The sequence below is a fragment of the Galleria mellonella genome, unplaced genomic scaffold (genome assembly GCF_026898425.1).
Source record: "Galleria mellonella isolate WM207_F2 unplaced genomic scaffold, CSIRO_AGI_GalMel_v1 utg93, whole genome shotgun sequence".
Classification (NCBI taxonomy): Eukaryota; Metazoa; Arthropoda; class Insecta; order Lepidoptera; family Pyralidae; genus Galleria; species Galleria mellonella.
Genome location: NW_026442176.1, coordinates 6148135 through 6161319, shown reverse-complemented (window position 1 = coordinate 6161319; position 13185 = coordinate 6148135).

Sequence of the window (13185 nt, the reverse complement as noted above, 5' to 3'; positions counted from 1 at the left end):
GATAGATAGACTCTTTATTGTTTCTTTCAAAAGATTACAATAGTAAACTTATTATAAATATAAACAATTACAAGAAATAATCACAATGAGAAAACAATGGGCGACCTTATCGCTAAGAGCGATCTCTTCCAGGCAACCTTTGGATGGAGAGGAGTAATTATAAACAATTTGGTGGGAGGTACGATGAAAAATTTAGTTAGTTCTAAATATGGGAGATGTGATATCTAGTCACTTAACAGCAAAGGTGAATTCTAAAAGCCTCTTTAATATTTTAAAGCTTTATTAAGATACAAAAAATAACGTGAAGATTAATGGCATACTTTTATTCAGACGCAGTGATAAACAAGCTCACGAACCATCTCATGGAAAGTGATAACTGTCACCTAGAAATCTAAACAGCATCAGGGGCATCACAGAATACACTATCATATCAATGGTACCCCCATACGCTACTATTAATCAGAACTATGGTGTTTTTCATCTCAGAGAATGCCATTTCCCTAAATACTCGGAGCCAATTGCACTTCGATGCACTAAAGGAAGACGAGTGATAAGCAGAAGGGTCCCTATTAAACATCTATAAACCCTAATTGCGGTTGCCAATCCACCTGCTAAACGTGACAACTACTGGCGAAACTTCCCAGACTTTTAAAGACAGTTAAAGGCTGATATGACGATGATGATGAAATGGACTTCGCTAATGGAATACCAAACGTAATAGTAAATTTTCGGTTTATTCAATAAATTGATTTTGCTTTCTCTGCTTTCGTTAATGATGGTACACGTCTGTATCCTATAATTTCACCACAATATGCAACTCGTCAAACTGAAACAAAACCATACAAGTGCAGGTGCTTCATGGCAGGAACTAGAATAGAACAGAGGTACCCATAAAAACTATATATTAGTTTTATGATCACCTGTGTATAGTGAAACACTAAATCACAGTAGCCCGTGATTTGTAACTAAAGTGTAGCTTTATTTTTATAATGTATCACAAAATAGAAGCGACGTAGCATTTAATGTTCGTAATAACAGTTTATATGGACGTAAACGTCCACTAAATCAAACGCATTCCATTTAAATTAACTGATGTCATACTATTCGTGTATTATGTTAAAAATATAAAGTTAACGAGACACAGGGGCTTTAGGGTGTCATTTGAATCCAATTGGAATAATTTCACCTTTTACGTCATGCATTTTTGAACCGATTTCAAATGGGGCTTTCTCTTATTTGAAGTTACAGTCTTCTTATTTTTGTATATTACGTGTTGTCTTTGCCAATTCTGAACATGTTTATTAATTAATAATACATAAAATAACGGATTAATAAAAATTTTATTACATATACGAAATACAATAACAATTATATCTATTAGTCACAATTGTAGCTATCTTTTTTGGATATGACTGTCCACTGGTGTCCATAAGCCTTACCCATTAGGGGAGCTTTGCTCGCAGTTGCCACGCTTGGCAGGCGGGTTAGCAACCGCAGTTAGGCTTATACGGCGGTGCGATTATATACCATACGGCGGATATAGTAAATATTTTTGGATATAATAAATAATTTATTTAAGTAAACTTATTAAGCATTTTTGAACAATCATTTATTTTTATAAATCTACCATCCAGTTCGGAATGCAACTTGTGAAACAAAATTTAACAAGAACGGGCAAGAAACACAGATATTGCTTTTTTTTTAATAAATAAAAACTGGAACGCATATTTCTGAAAAAAAAAATGTTATTCTTATTTACTATTCTACGAGTATATATTTATTTGATAACTGCTGTCTTTTTATGCATTGCTAGTTGCAAAGCAGTCTGTTTGTAGGTACATGATTCCACATTTCAAATTGTAATATTATAAAAATATATTTACAAGATATTTTTTGTCACAACCATTTTTTGCTGTTCCTTGCGTAAAAAAAACTGGTATACAGACTCGCTTGTAAGTCATTAGCAAAACGTTTGTCGTCACTATTATAATTTATCATTAATTTATTTACAAGTAGAAGTGGATAATATCAAAATAAATAATAAATTCTATTCCCACGTCACTTATTAATGTAGGAAGTCTTTAATATTTTATTATTAGTAGCTGTATTACCTACTTGTATCTGACCTACTTCTTTCTTAACTTGTTTTCACTTTTTCCTTATTCGACATTATACGACAGAATAAAATGTGCAGAAGCTCATATATTGCATTTTTTTTTATTTATTTATCATCCAATTTCCCATCTTAATAAACACCGAATAACAAAATACCGCACCATAATCTTGGGCAGTGTTGGTACGCAATTGTGGCGTACCCCAGGGACACAAATAGGTCCCTTTCAAATATGCGTACCACACACACACACACACACTTCCTACATGTCGAATGCATGTTTAAAATTTATTATACTCAAATAAGAGTATATAATTAAAACAAATATATGTTTTAAGAGGGAAGCTGCTGCCCATCCTTTGCCGTCCCTTAGTCGGCTCTTACGACACCCACGAGAAAGGAAGGAGTGACCTATTCTATGCTGGGACCACCCACAATATTATCATAATAATTATATTAATCATACAAAATGTATTGAAGTCAGTGTGAATAATTTAAGTGTACAATACAATATATATATATATATATATATATATATATATATATATATATATATATATATATAATGACACAAACAAACATTTACATTACGTTACATATCGAAATCTATTTTTATGAATAACCAAATTGTAAATTTTAATTCACTACCAACCTAAATTTATAAGTAAGAGTAAAATACTTTACCGCTCCTTTCCATTCTTAGAACGTCATAGGAAAAAACTAAGGGAACAATTCGACAATATTATATACACACTAACAAATGTATAGAAAAAAAAGAGTATAGAAAAAACATCAGTAAAATATTAAACTTCCAACTCCAATAAAATGGAGTTTTCACAAAACGTATTTAAAATTATTAAACTACATACATGACAAATTTCTAAAATACAAAAATACAATTTATTTCTATTACACTATAACAGAAAATCGCAAAACATAAGACACATAGTTGACATACTTTATTTATGAACTCAAACCAATATCTACGTTATTATTGAAGACGTTGCATTTCCTTTCCATCTTATTTTAGCCCAAACAGTAGTTGTCGCCCGTAATATTTAAGCAAATGTGGGATAGCCGGTTCGAAACGTCGGTCCGTTGTGAATAAAATATCTAGTCCCGAAGGAGATACTGGAGGCCAAAGTTGAGCCGAAAATACATATATACATCGATATGGGAAACATGGAGTCTGCTGTAAGGAAATATAACATCTTGCCGTGCCAACAAAAAATTAAATTCGGTGTCTTCGTATCGAATATTTCTTGTCAACCATATTACAATGTTATGATTGTGATAAAACTATTTTTTTTTTCCATGCAATCTCATCAATCGCTTGATCCTCCAGCTAGAATATAGGGTATATTATCAGTAACTGGTAATTTATTACAATTATTACTTGTTGCAGATTCAATTTAATATGTAAGAATGAACCCTTTTTATTATTGCGCATACTGGCCACTTATACTTTTTTATTATTAAAAATACAATGCATTCTGTCGATTCTATTCAAATTTAGTAAAATGGATGTTGAAAACATAATATGTATTTTATTTATCTCGTCGTCTTTATAAACATATAATAGTTTAGCCGCATTTGCATCGCAATTAGCACAGTTTTCAACATTACTGTTAATCAAATTAAATAAAATTATTGGTATACATTTTTTTTATTTAAGAATTTTTTCAAATATTAATTAACTAAATGCTAAATATTAATTATATATTGTACACACTATTCTCTATACTCCTATAGCATAAATTATAACATTGTTCAAAATCTGGTAGTTTTTAAGTTCAAATTTAACGTTAGTTATTATGTATTAGGTTATTTTTTATTAGGTTACAAACTTGATATATTTTCAATTCTAGAAGGGAAAATCTAGTATACTTCATATAAATTTAAACTTAACATCTCTGGTTATCCTGAGAACAAAATAAAATGGCAAAAAGGTAGACGGACAAAATAATAAATGCGTTCCATTTTTATCATTGAGGTACCGTTTAAAACAAAATATTATTCACAACAGAATTAGTAGACAATGCGTGGTAGCAATGATGTGTGGTGTAGTGCTGTGGCAATGACCATGATATTATTTACATTTACAGACGACGGTTACCACTTACCCTCAAATGTGACATCATTTATTTGGCATTTTAAGTATCATAAAACAAAAAATCGAGTCACTAATCATAGTAGGTCAGACCAAGCCCCCTTTAACATCTTCTCCCATCACTATACCATCAGCTTATTGGCCATTCCAAAATGCTACACAAAATCTCTGTTTTTTTTTTATATATATACAACAAAATCTTAAATTATAATTTGCTATGACCATCTCTTCAGGGAATGTATTTATTATTAAACTTTTAATAAAATCAAGTTACATTCACCCCCGGGCTTGTATCAAAGTAACTTATGACTTGCTAATTAAGCTTTCAAACAGCAAATCTATGTTTAAATATCAAAGACACACAGATTTGTCCGTCGTGATTATTACATTTCAAAGAGTATCTATTTTAATTTAACTGTCCGTGCCCGAGACTTCGTTGGCGTCTACTTATACCTACTTTATATCAAAATTTTTCTTTTGTTGCTTTAATTTATTACATAAACGTAATAAATAACAATTTGGCAATATTCATTTAATTAGGGCGAAAAGGATTGTTAGCAATGGAGTTTGACAGCCCCATTGCTAGCAATATATCTTATTAGGTCGACCTCCACGTGGTTCCCCCTGGAAACCATCGTGAACATCTCTTGTTGAATTCTTCACGATGGGCTAACCGACCTACTTCATCCTGTCGCAATTTGCAATGCACGGACCACTTTCACAATTTGAACTATTCCACGGACCTTTGTCAATAAACATTTTAGTTAGGTCTTAAAAATTAGGAATCGAAACAAAGGCTTCTATGAAATATTTTTTTCTTATTAAAAAAACTCATAATATTATAAATGTGAAAGTGAGTTTATTTGTTTATTACGTTATAGCGCCTTAACCACTTAATCGAACACTATAAAATTTTCGCTCTTGAATATTTTCTTAATTCTCTTTTTATTTTTGATGCTATCTTTCATATTTCGAGCTAACCTGTCACCCGTACCCAATAGCGAGAATTAGTCGCTCTGTCTATATAAGTCCCAAGGGAAAAAGGATTGTTAGCAATGTAGTTTGACAGCCCCATTGCTAGCAATATATCTTATTAGGTCGACCTCCACGTGGTTCCCCCTGGAAACGACCGTGAACAATTCTTGTTGAATTCGTTACGATGGGCTAACTGACCTGCTTCATCCTCACCTATCATCCTTCACTGGTACCCCGCCGGTCTATACCGATAGCGCGGGTAGGGTTACCATTCCATTATCATCAATTAAAAAAAAAAATATTAATTCAGTTATAAATCGTCTAAGTTTCATACAAAAAACTATTTTTTACATTATAAATTCCATCATTCGTCATAAAGCCTATCTAGAATTAATCAGCATTATTAATATTTATCGCCGTGTGGTCCCGGCATGGAATAGGCCACCGCTTCCTTTCCCGTGGGTGTCGTAAGAGGCGACTAAGGGAGGGAGAGGGATGGGCAGCAGCGTTCCTCTTAAAACCAATTATACTCTGTTATGTCCATGATACTGCTCATGTCTATAGGTGACGGTTACCACTTTCCATCAGTTGTATAAAAAAAAAATGTAACTGTAAATTCATCACACTGTTCCCGTAGCACACGTTTAAACAGGCATTATTTTCTGTGCTTACATTTTTCAATTTTGAATATCCAAGCTTAGGACGATAATCCTGCGGAGAGAAAAAACCAAGTCGTCGAGTTTATTATGTAAAGCTTCTTTAAATGTTTTAGATGTACGTTCTGGATTAAATTCACTTGTTAGTTATTGTATACCTACATATGTAACCAACGAGAAGAGAACATTGATTAAAATAATAAAGAATAGAAGAGGCAAAATGCTGGGCCACCTTATACGACATGACGATTTTTTTAAGAGCATAATAGAAGGAAAGATGGAGGGCAAAAGAGGAAGAGGAAGACCGAGGATTAACTACATGGGACAGATAAAGGAAACACTAGGCGTCATGTCGTATAGAGATAAAGGATATGGCAAGACAGGAAGATGCTGAATTAGTTGCACCGACAAGAGGAAACTCTTAAATGAAAATATATGAACATATGTAAGCGTAAGTAATGTGTTGAAAAGAGAAAGTAGACTTCTCTTTTGTTGTCATTGATAACAAGACACTTACGCTCCCGAACTGACCTGACCCCATCTCTGTCCCTCGTCTCAAATGTGATGATTCAGAAAATTATGTCATTTGTAGGCTTTATCAGAGTGGATCGAGAAAAATTAGATATAAGATTTCTTTATTATAGGAATCCCAAATAATTTATATCTCGTCGTCAGTTAATACTTTTTTTTAAACCACAAAGGTAGCAACGTACCGGACGTCTAATATTAAATGGTATCCATAGCATATGGATGCTTGCAACACTAGGAGTGTCACGTTGGTGTTGCCAAATTTAAAGAAACCTTAATACATCCTTTTTGAGAAAACTCTCACTGTAGTCTCTAAGAAAAACCTCGACAGGGAGCTCATTCCAAAGCCTGAGCGTCCACGTGAGTTAATTCCTATAAAACTGCACTGTGCAACCATTTAGTTTAAAGAAATAAAGAATTGGCTATAAAAAAACTCTAATCTTCTTTATTCTGATGAAAAGAGAAAAAGAAGAAAAGGAAAGTAAATTAACGTAGTAGTGTGTGTAAGTAGTGTTTAATGCAAATTAGAATGGCAAACAAACTGACGGCCCGCTACAACCGCGAAAATACAAGCGTGGAGACTAAGGTGTTATGCCAGGGGATAAAGTATTATTAGCAATGGGGACTAATGGCTCCGTTGTTAGCAAACCTTGCCAGGTTAACTTTCACGCCCATTCCTCCTCGAAACCATCGTGATTAATACTTGTTGTATACACGTCACGATGGGCCAACTGACCTGCTTTCATTCTCACCTATCAGTCCTTACTGGTGTCCCGTCAGCGTGTACCGATGACGTAGGTATTACCATGCCATTATCATCCATTAAAAAAAGGTGTTGTGACTCTGGAAGCTTATTATAAAATATTACTATCTCTCTCTACACTCTGTAAGATATTACTATCATTGCCATACCATTCAAACTGAAAAATAACCATGCAAACACAACTGCTTCACGGTAGAAACATGAATCAGAAATCACAGCAATTGCCTAATCAGTTTAATACGAGTGTGATATGAAAAATAAATCCACAAATATCAGGGGTACAATCCAAAACACTTAGACCGGATTGCCACTGTCATCACTACATAGTATAAAATAAAGTCGTTTCCCGTCTGTCTGTCCCTATGTATGGTTAAATCTTTAAAACTACGCAACGGATTTTGAAGCGGTTTTTTATATTAGATAGAGTGATTCAAGAGGAAGGTTTATATGTATAATACATGTATAATATTGTAGAGAAACACTGATAATTTTAGAGGTTTCTGATGTGATGTAATGCGCCTCTGTGCGAAGCCGGCGCGAGTCCCTAGTATTTTTTTTATATACAACTTAGAATGGCAAACAAGCTGACGGTCCACCAGATGTAAAGTGGTAACCGTCGCCTATAGACATAAGCAGTACCATGGACATAACAGAGTATAGTGTTTCGCCCATGATACCCCCCATGCGTTGCCATTCCTGAGGACTCAGGTGTTATTCTTCTGTACCCAGTAAATTCACGCCATATCCCACCCTTCAAACCAAAACACAGCTATGCAAACACAACTGCTTCACGGTTGAAACACGAATGGGACAGAGGTACCCAAGCATTCGACTTTTGTACAAAGTCTCCCTCTGGTAAAAGTAATCCCTAAAGTAAAGTAGTCCCTGGTAAAAGTATAAACCTCTAAAATAATATCCAGATCTCGTCTGTAAACTTAGCTATTGTAACTGGACTTGTAGACATTCTGCACGTCAAAGTGTCCCCAGTCGGTTTACAAAAAGGAAGGCTTCTCTAAATTATTTATTAGATTGCATTTTTAATCAGCTGATAGTCACGGGCGCACTACTAGAATGCCCAAAAGACCCTAGACATTTGCGTCGTGACTACTTCTTTCGTCTTCCCTCTTGCATTATTAACTGCTCCATGTGTTTGACGCTGAATTCATGACAAGTCCTTTGCTGTCCTGCTCGATATATAGGAATGGAAATGTTTATAAATAAATATAAAAAACTTGGCGTTTTTTGAAAATCTTAAAAACTCACAAGCTGAGTAGAGTAGCTTTGTAGAAACAAATTTGTTACATAATTGTAATATATATATATATATATATATATATATATATATATATATATATATATATATATATATATATATATATATATATATATATATATATATATATATATATATATATTACATGTATTATATCTCCATGTTTAGAAATGATAGAATTTTCATCGTGCCCCCGATCAAACTACTTATAAAGGTTGAATGGAGAGGAGTAATTATATTATATATTAAGTAAATATATTAAGGACGAATGTAAGAGATCGCTTTTAACGATAAGGTCGCCCATTGTTTTCTCACTGTAATTATTTCTTGTAATTGTTTATATCTATAATTATTTTACTATTGTAATCTTTTGGAGGAAATAATAAAGAGTATCCATCTATCTTTCTGTCTATATATATATAAGGATTAGGATATGTGTTTAAGTTAAAAGAAGCAATTATAAATGTTCTAAAGATATTTAGATATACATATACTTATTACTCCGTCACGCTTGAACCGGTGAAGGGATTTAAATGAAATTTGTCAAGCAAATCTATCTATCTATATACCATACTTAGATTGATAGATAGAGGACATTGTACCCGTTCACAGGTAAGTTTAAAGTATTTAGGGATCGCTCTAATATTCCTCGGAGTACTGCCGTGAAGAATGCAGGGTTCAAATTCCACTTCCTTGGATATTCCGGTCGGTAGCTTGGTACGTTACATAATATGGTTCCATGCAGTTGCATCTTCTTAAAATACCCTAATTGGCTACTGTATATTATATGGTATACTGTCAGGATATATATATATGAAACGACATTATAAAAAATTTAAAAAACGACATTTTGAGTCTCCATTATACTAAAATAATATCTCCAGCTGCCAAGTTAATATAAAAAGTTATTTTTTGTCATTTTTCAATCAATATTTCTTTAGAAAAAAGTACTCAATTTTACTTACAAATAAAAAAAAATTAGCATCCATCATCATCATCATCAACATCATCTAGTATTGTTCATTTGAACACAGAAGATATATCTGATTGTATTTCAAAGTAGATATAACTTATTAAGGAAAATTTTAGACATAAGTTCCTTGTCTATTTATTATTCAAATATTGTCATTGTTAATATTTATTGAATATTATATATACATATACATTAGGCAAAAATATTTTTTGTGTTATTAAGTAGCATGTAAAATGTTAAAGTTGTAGGTGAACCTTATTAAATAAATAAATAACAAATATCGACGCCATTTTATTCGCAATAACCATTTCACTTAGCCATTTATTAAATTGAAATTGTCCAAGTACTCTTTGAATTCTGGTCGCCGTGAAAAAAGGTAAAAATAATTTATCTCTAAACTACCCCTAGGGGCTATACTAAGGAATCGCTAAAGCAGATATATGTAATAGTTGGTGGTGGATACCTAGCGGCGGTCTATTATGATGCCACAGGGGATGGCCGAGAGATTAATGTACAAATTCTGTTTCAACACAAGTGTTCTCAAAATACACGTTTAAATCGATTTATTGTTTTAATACCAATATAGATTAATAGATGGGTAGAATTATACCTTTTTTTTATTAACTTTCCAAATATTTTTGACTCATTTTATGAGTATGATAAGTAAATACGCTAATGTAGTTATTAAAAGTAAAAAAAAAACCAAAATTAGTAATAATTTAGTATTTTCACAAGCTTTGTAAAAATCACTATTCTTCAACCATCATACAATATGGAAATAAATCTTATCGGCTACCAGAGAATTATTAAAATCGCTTCAGAATTTTATCAATGAAGTAATCACATAACCTACACATAAGATAAAGACAAATGACCCTCTCACCAGAGGGAGACTTTGTACAAAAGTCGATTGCTTGGGTACCTCTGTCCCATTCGTGTTTCAACCGTGATGCAGTTGTGTTTACATGGCTGTGTTTCGGTTTGAAGGGTGGGATATGGCGTGAATTTACTGGGTACAGAGGAATAACACCTGAGTCCTCAGGAATGGCAACGCATGGGGGGTATCATGGGCGAAACAGTATACTCTGTTATGTCAATGGTACTGCTCATGTCTATAGGCGACGGTTACCACTTTACATCAGGTGGGCCGTCAGCTTGTTTGCCATTCTAAGTTATATAAAAAATAAAATAAAAAGGAAACCTTTTTCTTCTTAGAATTCACTTAAACATTAATAAAGTTTGGATATGTGTTACACAATTATGCTGAATGTATCCAACGGATTTGCATTATTTGATTCTTATATCCCATTCTAAAGTAAAAAATTATACAAAGCTACCAGTAACAGGTATAGTAAAATAAATATTTACACTAACTTTACAGTCAAAGGCCGTAAAGTGTAAAAATTAGATCAGTACGCTATTTTATATAGTACCTGATCGGTTCAAGAATACTGCGCTTGATTGTAGCGTTATAAGCTTTTTTCTTTCTTTTATCATTTGGCGTGAATTTACAGGGTATAGAGGAATAACACCTGAATCCTCAGGAATGGCAACGCATGGGGGGTATTATGAGCAAAACAGTATGTGTGTGTACTGTTATTTCCATGGTACTGCTCATGTCTATAGGCGACGGTTACCACTTTCCATCAGGTGGGCCGTCAGCTTGTTTGCCATTCAAAGTCGTATAAAAAAAATATCAATACGAAGTTTGTGACAGTCATTTCTTTCAGTGATAATTTTTTGTACACTTAACTCTAATTTGAAAAAAAGCGACTGCTGTATTTTTTCCCAATTCTTCTCGGCTGAAAATGCATTCCGAAGCGGACATATAAATGTATAATATAAATAGAAGTATAAATCATAAAAAATTACAATTAAACAATGCTTATTATTAAGTTTACTTAAATAATAATTTATTTTTTTATTTCACATAAATTGATAGATAGATACTCTTTATTGTTACCTCCATAAGATTACAATAGTAAACTTATTATAAATACAAACAATTACAAGAAAATATTACACCGAGAAAATAATAGAATAAAATGGCAAGATAAAAAAATATTCGTTAACACCATGAGAATATGTAAGACTTTATTTTTATCAAATTCTGAGATAAAAAATATTGCAGTAAATGACAACTGGCACTTGGCTATCAGGATCGTACCCTGGGGGGCGCTTTGGTCCATCCCTACGCGAATGTAGCACGAAAGATCCCTCCCAGCTATTTTCAGCTCATTTCGAGGGTATCTTTTAAGAGTATTAGCACATCATATATGTTAGTTTGATATATACAACCCAGAGATAATATTTTATTAAAAACTTGCTTTTTTAAAGAAAATATGCTAGACGTTCTAAAAACAACTAAAAGAAATGTTCCAAATACAGCTATAGTATATATATGTATAAGTATTTCACTAGATTGTAATGGGGTTGAATGACAAAAGAATAGGATGAATTAGATGGCTAATGTTTATTACCTGCATGTATTTCACTAGATTGTAATGGGGTTGAATGACAAAAGAATAGGATGAATTAGATGGCTAATGTTTATTACCTGCATGTATTTCACTAGATTGTAATGGGGTTGAATGACAAAAGAATAGGATGAATTAGATGGCTAATGTTTATTACCTGCGTGTATTTCACTAGATTGTAATGGGGTTGAATGACAAAAGAATGGGATGAAATAGATGGCTAATGAATCGTATACAAATATTATAGTAGTAATAATTATCATCATTTGCAGGTTTCATTTTTTTTTTATACAACTTAGAATGGCAAACAAGCTGACGGCCCACCTGATGGAAAGTGGTAACCGTCGCCTATAGACATGAGCAGTACCATGGACATAACAGAGTATACTGTTTCGCCCATGATATCCCTCATAAAATACCTAGATTAGTGTAAGCAAACATATTTATGTATATGTGTATAAATGTTTCTATTTCGATTCTCAATTTTCTGACAACCGCAGTTAGGTTTTGCCGACATTTTAAGAGGAATACTGCTGCCCATTATCGACCTTTAAATTCACTTACTTGCCTTTTACGACATCCACGGGAAAGAAACTCACTGTATAACTCATTCTATGTTAGAACCACACGCCTATCATATGTGTATATAACATGTATTTACTTATTTATAAAATAAAAAAGTATTTAAGCAGTCTATCAGTGCCAGTACTTACAAGCTCTGCTTAGTTTAGTACTAAATGTGTGAAAATTTCTTATATTTTTGCACAGTTTTTCCAGAATTAAAACTTACAAAAGACATCTTATTATTATACTAATATATATTAATAGGGGGAAGGGATTATTAGCAATGGAGTTTGACAGCCCCATTGCTAGCAATATCAGGTCAACCTCCACGTGGTTCCCCCTGGAAACCATCGTGAACAATTCTCGTTGAATTCGTCACGATGGGCTAACTGACCTGTTTCATTCTCGTCTATCATCCGTCACTGGTGCTACGCCGGTATATACCGATAGCGCGGGTGGGGTTACTATTTCATTATCACCTATAATAAATTTAACTGTTTATTTGTAACCAATGTATTGATTACTATCAATGTTGTTCGTACAGCGCTAATGCACTTTAGCTGCCCGCTGACGACATGCTTTACTACTGTATTGGGTTGACTGGAAGAGATCTCTTTCCAGAGAAAAGTCCATCCTTTCTGACAATATTTCTAATGTACTCTATAATTTACAATATATTAAATATAAAAATAATTTATAAGTGCAATAAAGAATATATGTTATATATGTATACATATAATACTCAGCGTAAAT